At 48.0% G+C, this 15191-nt stretch overlaps 1 long non-coding RNA gene across 1 annotated transcript in view; it reads right to left on the bottom strand.

Moving 5' to 3' along the window:
- The window catches only part of LOC311594810, a 37351-nt gene continuing 22160 nt past the window's right edge, over positions 1–15191 (bottom strand). The window contains exons 2-3 of the long non-coding RNA XR_014778224.1: positions 6824–6895; positions 1–1114 (exon numbers count right to left, since the gene is read on the bottom strand). This is a non-coding gene — a long non-coding RNA (uncharacterized lncRNA). The remainder of the gene's footprint in view (positions 1115–6823; positions 6896–15191) is intronic.

Genomic DNA, 15191 nt, shown 5'->3' with positions numbered 1-15191 from the left:
TTAAGGTATTTCTTTTAAAATATCCATGGCTTTATTGAGATATAATCAATGTACTATATGCAATTCACCCATTTTAAAAGTAAAACTCGGTGGTTTTAAAATGCAGCTATCAAGAGGGATAACCATTACTTCAGTTAATTCAGGAACTTTTTAAAAAAATCACCACCCAAAGAAACGCTACACCACTCTGCTGTCTCCCCAAATCCAGTCGTTCTCTCCAAGTGGCAGGCAACTGCGTCCTTTCTCTCTATATAGGCATGCCTGCCTGCTCCAGGATGAGGAGTATATGCTTTCCCTTGTGATTGGCTTCTCTTACTTAGGAAGATGTTTGCCGGTCCCTCCATGGCATCCATCATTTCACACCTCTCCCCTGCTGACAGGCATCCGACTGTACAGACAAAGCACTTTACACCTATCCTTCCCCTTTCTGCTCATATTGCAAACGCTGCTGTGGACATCTCCTTCCCTCCCACTTTTCTTTTGCAGGCGTGGGGCCTGAACCTTGGATCATGAGCATTGCTATGCAAGCCCTGCATGACTGAGGTGTAGCTCCAGCCCTGCTGGTTCTATGAATAGTTGGATATCAGCATGATTTTCCTTTTCTCTTGACACAATGGTTTTTAAATGAATAGTTGTGATGACGTCTCTTATTTTATCTATGATTAAGGGTACTATATTTTAGAACTTAACTCAGAAATGCCAACTATACAATTTCAAGCCTCTGAAATGTGGGATCATCCCTTTCTCCAAACTCTACTATTTCTTAGTAAGAGGGGAGGAGAGGCTGTCTCCTGGGGTACGGGGATGGAGGGGGAGGGGAGAAGGGAAGCTGGATATTTTGCAATCCCTGACTCAGGAGCAGGCCTGATGAAATTTCCCTTCCTGTACCAAGTACAGGACTGGCCCGCCACAGCCTCACAACTCTTAGCCCATCACAATCTTCTTTCTAGGTCTCTTTACACACAAACTGTAGAGAAGAGTGAAAATGAATCAGAGAGTTTGGGGAATTTACAGGGAAGAGGCGGGGGAAAGCAGCTTCTCAGACACAGGCCAGTGAGAGCCTCGTTCTGTTCCGGGAGTGACTTGGAAGCATCGTCCTGTGTGTCCTGAGGGCCTGCAATGAAAAAGAGGGCTCTATATTAATTTATAGCAACCTTCTTCCAAGAAACGCAGTGTCTCAAACAGCCTTTCACTTACTCCCTGGATGCATAAAACATGCATAAGAAACAACTCCTTTTAAAATTTACACTCTCCAGTTAGTGCTGGGCAGAAATAGAACTAGCCTCCAGACCAAACATTCCACTGTATTATTGTCAGCTTTATAAATCAATGCATATCCAGAAAAGCAAGGCCTCCGTAGCAGCCCCAAGACTGGACTCACTGATGACAGCAGTTCTTTCAATGGGGTCCAAACCTTTTCTTCCAAATTATAACCCTTGCTATGACATGCTCCAGGAAATGGAAACATATCTTTCTTTTTTTATCTACAGTATGTGCCTAAGATTGGACAGTTCCATGTACAGGTGGCCTCAGGGTTACTTCATCCTCTAGCGCAACTCTACAAACTCATGCCAACTGAGAACCTAGCAAGGAACCTAGGAACATCTAGCTCAGCATAGAGGTTTTATTTCTGATCCTGTGAGAAAACACCATGACAAAAAGCAGCATACACGTATGAGGAAAGGGGTTGAGTCAGCCTACAGTTAAAGGTCATAGTCAATCATTGAGGGAAAATTAAGACAGGACCCGGGACAGCCGGTCACATTGCATCCGCCGTCAAGAGCAGAGAGAATGAATGCATGCTTGCTTGCATAATGCATAATGGTTTGCTTCTGCTCGGCTGGATTTCTCCACTCCTACAGTTCAGAACGTCTTCTGAGGCAATGGTTGGATCCACAGTGGGCTGGGTCTCCCCACATCAATAAGCTTAATTAAGACAATCCTCTACAGACTTGCACCAACTCAGTGTAGTTAATCCCTTATTGAGCCTGTCTTCCCACGTGATTATAGCTTATGCCAAGTTGACAGTTAGGGCAAACTTAACTTAACCCTTCGTTGGTTTGACACAAAAACATATCCCTTTTAAACCATAACTCTCCTCTCCTCATACCCGAAATCTCACTGAGGGTCTGCAGGACTACTTCAATTGACAAAGTACTTGCCATGCAACTGTGAGGACCTCATTCATATCCCCAGTACCCATAAGAAGGTCTCCTGTGCTGATATGTAAGTACTCTCAGTGCTGGGGGTAAGGGTAGAGACAGGAGGGTCCCCAGGGTTCATTGGGCAGCTAGTGTAGATGCTGTCTCCGAAAATAAGATGAAGAGAAATTTAGAGAGATGCCTGCCCTCTGGCCTGTGCACATGTACACATGCGCACAAAAGCATGCATTTGCATACTCTACACAAAGAGATTAAAAAACAATTTTAAAAAATGATACTTGTATTATGAAATTCTTAGGGCTTAACTAAAGAAAATAGTTAGGGTCTTGTTAGGTCATCTCACAGCATCCTAGCTGTGCCTTTCCTTCACCCCTGGCAAATGGTTGGGTTCTATAAATTCCTTCTTAGTGATGGAAAATCTTAATCCAGTTATCAACAATGACAAAAAAAAATGCAATGTAAAGTCCCATTGTCCCTCTAGCCCCTGTCCATGTTTTATTTGGGTTTCCATAACCTTAATACACACATTACTTACAATTTATATTATTTGTCATCTAAACTAGTTTTGTGATGTCTGGAGGCCTGGTCAAATATGAAAAAGCAGGACCCTTGTTAGAAATTAAGAATTTGGAGAGGGAGAACTCAGAACATCAAGACAAACACGGCCATTTCTAAGTAATGTATCTAGTGTGGCTGCTCATGTTGCATACCCATCAAGACAGTCCTCCTGCCAAAAGTTAAAAATAAAAGACTGTCACACTGGAAAATCTGTTGACACAAGATCTGCATCTCCAAATGGCTGCACATAACTGCCTGGTGCCAAATAATAGCTTGTATTAGGTTGATGGTACTGCCATAATCAAATGTCACACAATCCAGTGGCTTAAACAAAGAAAATGTATCATTCACAGTTTGAATGTCAAATTTGGGACCAAGGTCATCAGCAGGGTTGATTTCTTCTGAAGATCTTTCCTTGGCTCATATCTGGTCTCTGTGTCCTTGTCCTTGTATCTTTATATGGCCTTTCTGTCGACATTATATCTGGATCACATCAGCCACTTTAGATTAAGGCTTACCTCACTGAGACATAATTATGTCTCTAAAGAACCTGTCTCCTGGGGTATAAGAGATGCCTCAGCAGGTAAAGGAGCTTGTTGCCAAGACTGATTATCAAAATGTGATCCCTGGAACCCAAAAAAAGTAAAAAGCCAACCCATGAAACTTGCCCTCCGACCTTCATAAGTGCATACAATAAATACATACATACATACATACATACATTTAAAAAATGAACCTATCTTCATAGAAGCACATTCTGAAGTACTAGGGAGGAGAGTATAACATATGAGTTTTGGAAGCGTGTATTCCATAACATACTTGTTTCTTTTAAAGAAGGACACAGTGCTTCAAATCACTGGATTAGCCATCTGGTGATGGCTCATGCAAGGTCTACCCCTTCCTGAGGCAAGGATCAGTTACCACAGGCCACCTCATCTGGGTGCTGTCCTTCCTCCCAGCTCACCTCTTCCAGACAGTAAATAAACCTGTGACATAGCTTATGTGAGACCACAGCTGCATACTTCACTCACAGCTACAGACCCAAGGTTGCTACTGTAGTGATCCTCACAGAGCTGTCATGTGATCCCTAAGACTTAGTAATAATAATAAAGTGTGCCCAGTACACAGAGATAACAGTCAAAAGGCAGTACAGAAGGAAGGAGCCGTCGAGAGGCATAACCAACTGCTCGTGGCAGAGGCAAGACAAGACATACAGGTCTGAGGAGTGGAGAACTCCCAGGCGCGCCATGGCTCTTCCTCATGGCTGATCATCTGACTAGAGGAGGGACGGCTGTACCTTTCAATGGAAACTCAGTCTGGTCTTCATACCTATTTGCAGAAAATTGTTAGCCTGATTATAGCTGAAAACTCTGCTAATTCTGGGCGAGATTTTGGTCTAGTGCCTGAAACAATTAAAGCATGTCTTCACACCTACCACACGCAAGCTACACTGAACAGAATTTCCAGCAGATCACTTAGTACTTTATTTTTAAAAGAAATAGCAGCGACTGAGTTGTGCTCACTCTCCAGCTTTCTGGCTGGGTTTTTTTTTTTACAAGAGACTGGAGGGTGAGGGGCTTCTGTGCTGAGAAGAGATACATTTTGCCCTTTTAAAACTCTTTGCTCAGAATCAGGAAATTTTGGATGCTGAAAGGCACCTGCACAGACATTAAATTAAAGAATCCCATTTGTAAATCTCGAAGGAGAGATGGTTCAGTGTACCATGTATCCGGTACTCCATCAGTACTGGAGCTTCAGGGAGCCCTTAAAACATCTTACTGTAAACTATTCACTTTTAAGACAAGGAACACAAGATTCTGGCGTTTCAGATGGCTCCCCTCAAACCAGAACACCATCCACACGCAGATACAAGTTGTTGTTTTCAGGCCGGGGTACTCCCCACCTAAAGGGCCCGCTTTTAAGCAGACTTGGTTCTGCTAGTCTGAAATGTATACTCTGATTCGCTTAGCAACCAGAAGAACCATTTCTGTGGTGGGTTTAGGGAGCGAGCTCGTGGTTGCTGATCTCCACACAAATCTCTGGAATCCGGTGAGTCTAACGCCAGGGGGCGCAACATCCTTTGTCCTGACGTTTGTTGAACACAGGCTCTGAAGCCTGGCTGGGACTTCAAGAAACTTGATTTTTTCCCCCTTATTTCCACAGTTTCTTCTTGAAACCAGATGACTCCCCAGGCCTCTTAATCTCTTCTCCTTCCTTCCTACAGCCTTTTATATTCTCCCAACTACAGTCTTGTGTGTGTGCTGCAAGATTTAGCAGGAAGGGCTAGCATCCCTTTCTCATGGCGGCTTCTGTGCTAAGCCTAGGATGTCTTACCAGTGGCCTATCATTTCTTTTCATCAGGTTACTGAACTACAGAAAGTTACAAAACAAAGATTTTTTTTTAAAAAAAAAAGATCAAGACAAAATGAGCATCAGATGAAAAATGGCACGTAATCTGCTTTGTGCGTGCATGTGTGTGTGTATGTGCGCTCGTGCATACACACACACACACACACACACACACACACACACACACACACACACAGAGAGAGAGAGAGAGAGAGAGAGAGAGAGAGAGAGAGAGAAATGAATTAAGTAATTGTTTCTGAAAAGCTGCTGCCCTCTTACAAGTATGTGCCCCTAACAGTCAAAGGGACAGGCTTAAGCATCTTTTAGACTGCATCTTTGCTACTCTTAGCCACCCATTCTGTACAGTGTGCCTGCATCTCTCTATGCACTAACCAACTTGTCTTCACACATGCTGAAATCTTCCCATATGAAAACCCCAGTGCTCCCATTCCCACAGATAAATGAGCAACTCCTTTCCCTTAGTGCCCATCAACAACCAAAAGCCGAGCTTTCTCCAAAGTCCCCAGATTAACTGAGCATGGTGGCACAGCCTTTAATCCCAGCACTCAGGAGGCAGAAGCAGGCAGATCTCCGTGAATCTGAGGACAATCTAGTTTACACTGCCAGTTACAAGAGGGAGACACCTCACCTCCATCTCAAGAAAAAAAAATCCCAGTTCTCCATCGTGCTAAGTGTGCAGAGGGTCCTAAAGACATCTTTGAAAAGCAGCATTTACATTTATATATAGAGAAGTTAAATTTACACAGTCCTTTTCCTGTCTCTCATTGGCATCTCCCAACAACTCTAAGGGACAGTCAGGGAAATCCAACACTTAATGAGCATGCTCCAGCTGTCTCATCACAGGATGGAGGCAGCCTTGGGGTCTCGGTTATAAGGCTTGGAAGAGACTAGTTTATACAATTACACCAAGGCCTAGAAAAGAATACAACCATTACAAGTAATTATTAATATGGTCTCAGTTTCTGAAAACATCTAGCACTTTTTTGGCTCCTGAATAGGACAGGAAGAAAAAAAATGGAAGAAGAAAAGCTGGTATCAATTCTCATCCCATAACTTTTTTTTGTTATCAAGGGCATCACTTACATCTTTTTCCCATGCTTTACTAGTTAACACAGAGCAATGGAAGGAGTGAGCCTGGAGACAGGTAGCCATGTTGTGTTAGCTTGTGAGCCTACACTTCCCCATTCATAAAATGACAATAACATCTGTCAGGTACACAGTCAGCCAATGAAATGAAAGCCATAAATGGTGTTTTGGGAGACAGAGTAGAGTTGGAGGCTTTTACTTTCAGTTTTTGTTCTTTTATATTATTTGAGAAATTTTGCTTTATGCCTGTCTTGCTATCATATCTTTTATATTTTGTTGGGGCTAATAAGGCTCGTCAGAGCTACTGGGAAGATGATTTATGAGAGGAGTCTGGATGGCACATGCTCTGGCACACAGTTGGTACTCACGGAACAGTAGCTGGTTGTCAGCGATGGCGCCTCCTTCACACTGAACAAATGGGCTCCAAACCCAAGACATCTGAGGCTGCTCTCAGCTTCATCCACACCCTTGGGTCAAATCCTTTCTCTGTGCCTCAGTTTCGTCAAAATGCCAAGACAGAGGCCAGCTGATTTGGAAATCTGCTGGAAAGTCAAGGCCATCTGCTCATCGCCTCCCAGAACTTCCTGAGATGCTGTCTACAATTTAGTCACACTCTGCAGGAGGAGGTCTCACAAGCTTGGGCTTACCTGACAGGAAGCTTCCTAGGAGAAACTGCTTTGTAGGCTAAGAGGGTCAGGAAGAGACTGCTGAGCCAGCTCCTAGGCAAGTACAGAAAGATGGGAAACAAATGAAGGATGTCATTATGTAAGGTCATTAGCTTTGAGGGGAGGTGGGAAACGGCTTCAGCTGTTTCCGGGGTGCAGTTGTCACCACAGTCAACTCCAGAGGAGAGGAATGCTCTCCCCCCTGAGGGGCCACAACTGAAGGTTGGGATGTCCAGGGACAAGTGACAGCCAGCACCTTAATTCCCAGGATGCGATCTGTCTCAGGGTTTAGGACTGAGCCCAGACTTTCCCTAATCAGATTACCTGACCCCCCTCAACCCCCTCACTCCTCCCTCCCCCTCCCCCTGCTTGCTTTGGGGGAAAAAAGGAACATTACTGCCTACAAGAGTCTCTCAAATCTCTTCCAATGGTTCCGTCTATCTGAACAGGAGCAGAGAGGATGGCTGGGGCACAGGAGGTTAAGGGTCAGAGTCTTCGAGAACCATCCGTACGTACTCATTTTCTAAACTCAAACAGAGATCTCTGCATCCAGCTGATACAAGGGCTGCTCTGCTCAGAAGAGGAGAATTTCTGGTGTCTCCTTTGTCTGAGGTTGAGCTCTGGGTGACTGGAGGCAGGTAGTCTGGCCCTCAGGAAGATTGTGACTTTCTTTTCGCCTGCCGGGTCTCCTTCCTATTTAAAGTAGCACCGCCTGTCTCTGGAGCTCGGTGCCAATATTTGTAGGCAGATTTTCTGACATGGGGGTGGGGGTGGCATTCAGAGCAGATAGGACGCCCTTTCCCAAGGCCATGGGCAGAGCAAAAATCAGTTTTACCAGCACCCAGCAGGAATCCTTAGTTCCCAGTCAGTCGTAGTGCAGTCAGCACCCAAACACACACACACACACACACACACACACACACACACACACACACACAGAGAGAGAGAGAGAGAGAGAGAGAGAGAGAGAGAGAGAGAGAGAGAGAGAGAGAGAGAGAGAGAGAGAGTGAGTCTTTCAAATGAAATGTGGGCAGCGCCTGTTAAAATTGCAGTACTCCTGGGGCATCTGAAATAACGGTAGCACAGTATACTGTCACCTGGAAGACCTTTCTTTTTTAACGAGACCTTAAGATGGGGAAGGTGATTTGCACCAAGGAGTGGGCAGGTAGCAACAGCTCCTGATCTCCAGAGGCAAACGCCAATAAATAAACACCACACCGCCCCAACTAGCACATTTTGACAACGCCTGTTCGCGTAATTCTGTAGTTTTAGAGAAATGCCAATGGTTGTACTTTGCAAGTCACTTTCAAAGGCATCCCTAAAAATCTGACCACATGTTAAAACGTCTCTCTCTCAGTGCTTGCTTTTCTACGTGGTTCTTCTCTGCACGTAGTGTGTATCGCTAGTAAGCAGCGTTGTTTATTGTTCTTGGGGGTTGTGCCGTCCCCTCCCACTGAACTGAAATAAAGCAAAAGCTCCGGAGGTGAGCACCGAAAACTTACTACTCCGGGCTTCTCTGCTGGAGAGGGTCTCCCGGCAGCCCGGAGATCCGCTTGGGGGGAGAGTCCACCCGCAAGTGTGGACTGGGCAAGTTTGTAAGAGTTTTTTTTTTTCCAACGCTGCCGAAAGGTCCAAAGAAGCCGCTAGTGCCAGGCGCAGAAAGGAGTTAAATAAGGAAGGGAAACGTCAGGAAGGCCTGGACTCATGAGACACACAGGCAGATCAAGTGAAAATTGCCAAGATGATTAACTGCGGCACGCAAAGGGCTCTGAGATATCTTTTAGTTTCCCGTCTCAATCTCTTCCTCCATTCCCGTGTTCTTAAAGTCTCGCTGATAATTTCGCTCGGTTCCACGTAGCCCCGTTGTGGTCTTCATTGTTAAAAGGAGAGAGAGTCCTCAACATCTTGAGGTTTACCCTCTTCCTTCCCCCCCTCCCCCAGTTTCCTAATACCTGTGCCCATTTCGTTTGCAGCCAAATAAATGGTGGCCTTTAGGGATGCGGATGCGTGGCTTTAGAAAACTAAATGCGACAGCTCCGTCCCCCAGCTGCACGGAAAGTTGTTAGGTCTCCTCTAATCTTCCAACGATACCCTTGGTGAGGTTCTTCCAAATATCAGTGCTCTCCAACCCTATTGGGTTTCGCTGCCAAAAAACAGGAACCCGCATCAGAGACACCCCTTGGAGAGCCTGAGCTCCCAAGCTTCCAGCAGCCGCAGCAATTCTGCTGCCTGAAGACTGGGGAATGTGCGCCAGAGCCGGGCTGCGCCCAGCACTTTCCAAGCGAAACTTCAGCCCCTAATGTCTTTCCCACAGGTTCCTGGGACATATGAGCCTCCCTGTTCCCTAGCTTCTAAAAATTCTCTGCACAGACTCAGAAGGTCTCGGTTAGTTGACCATTCTTCGGTAGCTGGGCTAAGAATGTGTGTTTACTCCTCGAAGCAGTGACTTCCTTCCAGCAAAGTGGCTCAGGAGCTTGGGGCAGCCCTCGGGTTGCCACAGGACGGCATCCGTCGCCTGCTCTGTACTTGGAGAAGTTGAGTAAATTTCCGGCATAAAGAGAAACATGGAGTGCACTGTCGGGGCGCCGGAGCCAAGCAAACTGCACCCCCAGCTCTTTGTTTTTGAGACTCGGACGTGCTCTAGTCTCAAGAATCCACAACAACGCTGGGGGGGGGGGGGTGGTCCCGAACTTAGAGAATCGTGCCGACGTTCGGCTGCGCGCAGCGGCTGGGGCGGCTTTTAGTTTCCGCAGAACGTGGCGGAGGAGCGGGTACAGCTCCCCGGTCATCGCCAGGCTCCGCCGCCGCCGCCGCTCGCCGCCCTTCGTTCGGGCTCCTTGTCCCTTCTCTGGACTACCCCTGAACAGTTCCAAGTCTCCAGACTGCTTAAGGAGAGGAGGATCGGAGTATAGGCTGCAGAGTGCCCCAACAGGTAGTTTCACCCAGGCTTAAAATATCAAAGGCTGTGCGTGGGCAGGCGTGAAGCTGGGCCCAAGACACAGACTTTTGTTCGTGGAACGAAAATCGTGATGTGCGAATCACATGAGATAATCATCTTTTCTCTTCATTCGTCAACTTATCCTCCTCGTTGCTAAGCTGATCCGTTAGGACCGAGGCTCAACGAGCCTAAATAACTGGCTTCCAGCTGCAAACCCACCGGCGGCGATTTGGTTATTTGACCTCCACCCGCAAAGAGTTACTACTAAAGAACCCTTTAGAGAGATGGGTTCCTTTGGGAAGATCTCTCCTCAAAATTCTCTAGCCCTGGGCAAGGAAGGGCGCGCTGCGCTTGGAGCAAAAGAATTGAACTCTGAGTTCTGGTGGTGCGTTTAGCGGTGAGGGAAAGCAATGTGCCCCGGCGAGTTTGCGATTCCTTCCGGGAGCTAAGGGAGAAGTTGACCGCCCGACTTCTGCTCCTGCAGGATTGCACAATCTGAGGCCAGCGCGGCCCTCTCCCCCAAGGGAGTGCTAGCCAGAATCTTTCCCCTGGGGCCACGGGTGCACGCGGTGCGGTGCGCAAAGACTCAAAGCGCAATGTCAGAGAAAGCACTAGCAGTGACTCAAAGATCCTAGACTCGAGCCGCCCTCGCTGGGGAGGCGGGGGAGGAGGGACTCGGTCCCTCAGCCGGGTGGACTTAAGATGCTCGGGGAGACAGCGCCTTCCACTGCCTTCTAAGGCAGGAACCCTGGCCATGACCTACCCTTTTCCTTAGAGACCCGCTCAGGCGCCGCACTGTCACCAACCCTCAGTCTAGAGCATTCCAAAGTCCCCCCTCTCTTTTTCCCAGCTCCCTGTCCCACCTAGGGAGTGCTGGCTAGTTTAAAGCCTCTGTCACTGGCCAGGCTACCTAAACTTCCAAAGTTTTCTGGAGCCCCGACACCTTAAAGTTTGCTTCAGCTGGCTCTGGCAGAGAGAGAAAAGTAGCTGCCCTTTCCCCTTCACCCAGTGTCCTCTCGGCCCAGCAGCCACCTTCACCTTTCCTTAGTCCTAACCTCGCAGACGGGCAGGGAGCCCCAAAAGGCACCGAAAAGCAGACCACGAAGTTCTTTTCGAACGCCCCTCTGTGAGGCCCTCAGCGGGTCAGCCCTCTCCAACCAAGGCTCGCTTACAGCTGGGGACCCTCGTGCTTGTAGTCTGGGTTTCAAATTTATTTTGTCTTGCTTTAATTTTGTTTAAGGTTCCACCCTGCCTTAGACTGGAGCACAGACCCTTCAATCTGTCTTTCTGGGGTCTTGGTCTAGGTTGCACTAGCGCTCTCTCTCTCTCTCTCTCTCTCTCTCTCTCTCTCTCTCTCTCTCTCTCTCTTACACACACACACACACACACACACACACACACACACACACACACACCTCTGCATGAGGCAGAAATGGGTAGCTATTTAGGAAGAGGAGTAACACTATCAGAGATACCATGTTCCTTTACTGTCCCAAGCTCCTGGCAGGTAGGGAGAACCAGAGGAGACCAAGGCCATTCCCTTAGGGTTGCCCAACTCAGGGCACTGAACTAAGAGACTTCGAACATAGGCAGGACCTCTACTTGCTCAACTGGCGGTTTAATGTGTTATTTTGTCTAGGATTAGTGAAGTTTGATATTTGAGGGTCCAGATTTACTACCTCTAGGCTTCAACATCCAAGCCAAAAAGCCCACGGGAAAGCAGGGAAAGCACCAGAGAAACTAGATCTACAGTGTGCTTCTGGGGGCGCGCCTGTGGAGAACAGAGTGAAATCCGCCCTAGTCAGCAGGGCTGCCTACTCCTGGGTCTGAGCGCTGGCTTTTCTAACCACCTCCACCACTAGATCGGGTGGGCGTGAAATGGAACTTGATCTTGACCTTCCACTTAGCCTCGATTCTTCCCGGTGGCAGTCGGACTCCTAGCTCCAGGCACAGATAACACTTGGCCATTGTCACATCCTGGGGCAAGTGGGTTGAGGGATGAACCAGTGTGTGTGTGTGTGGGGGGGGGTCAGACTTCGTTTAATCTCTTTGCTGAGAAGCAGGTGGCTGCCGGTCAGCTGCGCGCGATGAGTCTGAAACTACACGCATTTGCAGGAGCACCACGGTCTTCATTCCCATCTCCCTTTGCAGGGTCTCTTTCTACTACTTCCGGTCAAGCAACAGCTGGCCTCCTAACTATGTACGTGCTTTGCACAACCCTGATTCAAAGCCAGAACCAAGCTCTCTTTCCCTCCCATGGCCGGTGAGAGCTCCATCATCAAGCCCAAACCAGGACAGGTGGTCAACTTTAGAGCCAAAACTCTATTAGAGAACGCTCCCTTAAGGGTTCCCTGAAAAAAAAAATTAAAAAGTAGGTTTCTGGACCCTCAAAGCAAAACAGGGAACTCCTGCTGTGGCTTTTAAGTGAACTGTTCCTGGGAAGAGAAGAGAAATTTTCAGGTACCTATGCTATCCTCAACTTTGAAGGTTCCATAAACTTGCTGTTTAAGTCCCCAACTCTTCTCTTATGGAGCAGAGGGGAACATCTAACTGCGCAGAGCCTCCCACTACCACCAGCACCAGCTCACCGGCTGGGAGCCAGTACTCTCTAGGGCAGAAGCTGCAGTCTGATTTGTGGCTGCCCCAATATAAAGCATCTCTCAGCTGTCCCCTTCCCACCTCCACCCCTGTGTGTAGCCTGGTAAAGCTTCCAACCCTTTCTTGAATTTATTTTGAGTCTCCAGAATGTTAGATTTCTCCCAGAGATGTTGAGGCAGGTAAAGGAGGAAAAGAGCTATCTCCTCTATACCAAAACATACTTGAATTGTTGCCAGGTAAGGCAGGAGACTGAAGTTCTTCCTAGGGGAGAGTCGGGCTTGAGGGGCATCTGTTTCCCCTACATCTCTATTAGAAGTAGCCCTCCATGGGCCTCAGCACCTCTGGCCTGAGTGTGTGTTGTTAGTGAGTGCTGCCAGGCCGACTTTCAGAAGCCCAAGGAAGAGGGAGCTGGGCTGAGAGGGGACCCACCCAGCTCTCTCTTCAAAGCCCCTATTCTGCCTAGCATTTGTGCTTCTAATCCTCAGGCCTAGATTAAGAGGGAAAGGGAGCGAGGGTGTTTGTCATTTTCATGTTACGCGCCTGTATAAGGCGCTCCTATTTTCTTTCCCTTTCTTCCGCTGAAGTCTTGGCAACCATGGAAGGGGTACCAAGAAATTGACCAGCTTATAGTTGTTAATCAGGCACAAAACAGCATAAACACTGACTCTACATTGAAAATACGATTCCCTGCCCCGTCCCACCCTCCCACCCACCCACCCCCCCTAAAAAAAAAAAAAAAAAGAAATGAAGGAAGGAAGAAATAAAGAAAGCTAAAATGGTTATCTGGGTAGGACCTGGTTGAGAAATGAGTTCTGTGGGTGCACTTGCTGCTGCTGTTCCTTTAAGAAAAATCCATAAAGGTTTCCATCAGCCCAGTGTCTGGGAAAGAAGCAAACTAACTGCTTGGAACAAAAGAGACAAAGAGGCCAAACAACAAAACAAACAAACAACTCCCCTTCCCCCTCTGAGACAACAATAGGCCAGACACAGCAGTGCAGTTAGGGCCTGGCCGGCTGCTCCTGTCCACCTGCCAAGTCTCCCCATTCGACTGGAGACCTTCTCTCTCACCCGACTCCCACCCCATCACCCCCCTCCCAAAGCCTTTTCTGTCTTTCTCTGTGTGATGCTCTGTGTCTCTCTTGGGGTCTGGCTGTGTGTGTGTGTGTGTGTGTGTGTGTGTGTGTGTGTGTGTGTGTCCTGTTTTTTCTTTCACTATATTTCACTCTGTCTCAGACACTTCTCTCTCTCTCTCTCTCTCTCTCTCTCTCTCTCTCTCTCTCTCTCTCTCTCTCTCTCTCTCTCTCCCCCTCTATCCATCCCCCCTCACATTAACACTTCTGGCATTTATTTATTTATGTCTAGCTCCTAGACCATCTCAGCAGCTCTCTTAACTGTCCAACTCCTTAGAACCGGTGTGTGCGCGTGCGCGGTGCCTTCTCCAGGCATCCCTTTTGTATTTTCTTTGCAGCAGTCTTTGCCAGGAAGACCCTAAGTCCATTTGCACTTCAATTTCATCCTTTGCTCCTGTTCAGCTCTTTGCTCCTTTTCTGTAGGGCTCTGGCATGCTCCCTCCCCGTCCCCAAGCAGCCCCTTTCTTCGCTGCTTGGCACTGCTTGGGACTCTCATGCATGCCTGCCTTCTCTTTCTCTTGCTCCCCCTCTCTTTCCCCTCCTCTGCAGCAGGCCCCCCTCCCCTCTGGCCCCAAATCCAGCCCTTTTCTTTCTCTTTCTCCCTCCCCTTCAAACTTTCATAAAATACTGTAAACAACTTTGCCTGGGGATTGCTTTTCTTTGTGAAGTGAATAGAAAGCTCTGGAAAGTGAGAAGTAGAGAAAGGAAAGAGTGGACATAGGGAGAGTGCAGTCAGCGGAGGCCAGGCATGGAAGCAGCTCCCAGCCAACAGCTTTGGGCCCTTTTATGCTTTCTTTCAAATAACCCGTTTTGTGCCAGCATCCCTTCTGAGGTGTCTGTGTCTGCTCTGGAAGGCCTGAATCCCTTCTTCAAGATGCAGTAGGTGTGAGCTGAGGCACCCACAGCCTTGGGAAGATTTGCTGGCTTTAGTCTCAGGCCTGACAACCCCAAAGCCCCTCATGGGAGGTAGGGGGTCCCTGATAATGGCGGCAGGGCCTTCAGTTCCTTTTAGAGAGTAGTTTAGAATAGGGACTGTAGACAGAATGCTCCTCCAGGTACTAGAGGGGAACATGTTCTTGGGGGTTTGGCTGTTGGCGGGATGGGTAAAGCAGAGCTGAGAGCCCCCACAGCCCAGAAGCCAGGAGTGTGTTCAGCTTACCCCATTTGTGTGCTCAGGCCACAGAACCAGGACAAATGGTTTCCCTGGCCTCCCCCGCGCCGCCGGCCCCCCCCCCCAGCTCTTTCCCTTTTCTTTTCAGTAGTACACAGACAAAAACATATGCAGGACAGGGTTCTCCCACATGAAGAAGCCAGGCACAAATGCCATATTCTTGAGACTCATGAATGAGTCTTCCTTTCCTCTCTCCAACTCTTTCTTCCTTTCTCTCTTCTCCCTCTGCTGGCTTCCTCCCCAAGCTCTATAAGCAAAGGCGAAGTCATGTCCTAAGGGAAACTGACTCAGTGTCTGAACCCTGGAGGCCATGCAGCCGCAGTCTACTCCTTCTCTGCCCAAATGCCACCTGAGGTCCCCTGTTCTCAACTGGGGCCATTAGGGCTGTATCACCTATGCTTCTCTCCAGTTCCTCTCACCTGCCCCCCACCTGCCCCCCCCACTCCCAAATTAGGAGGGGAACCCTTTTCCAGCACCTAACTATACATGCATGCTTCTAGACATATCTAGCGC

Source organism: Acomys minous, assembly GCF_964271855.1.
Source record: "Acomys minous genome assembly, chromosome: 1".
Classification (NCBI taxonomy): Eukaryota; Metazoa; Chordata; class Mammalia; order Rodentia; family Muridae; genus Acomys; species Acomys minous.
This window is presented reverse-complemented; position numbering and strand designations above follow the sequence as displayed.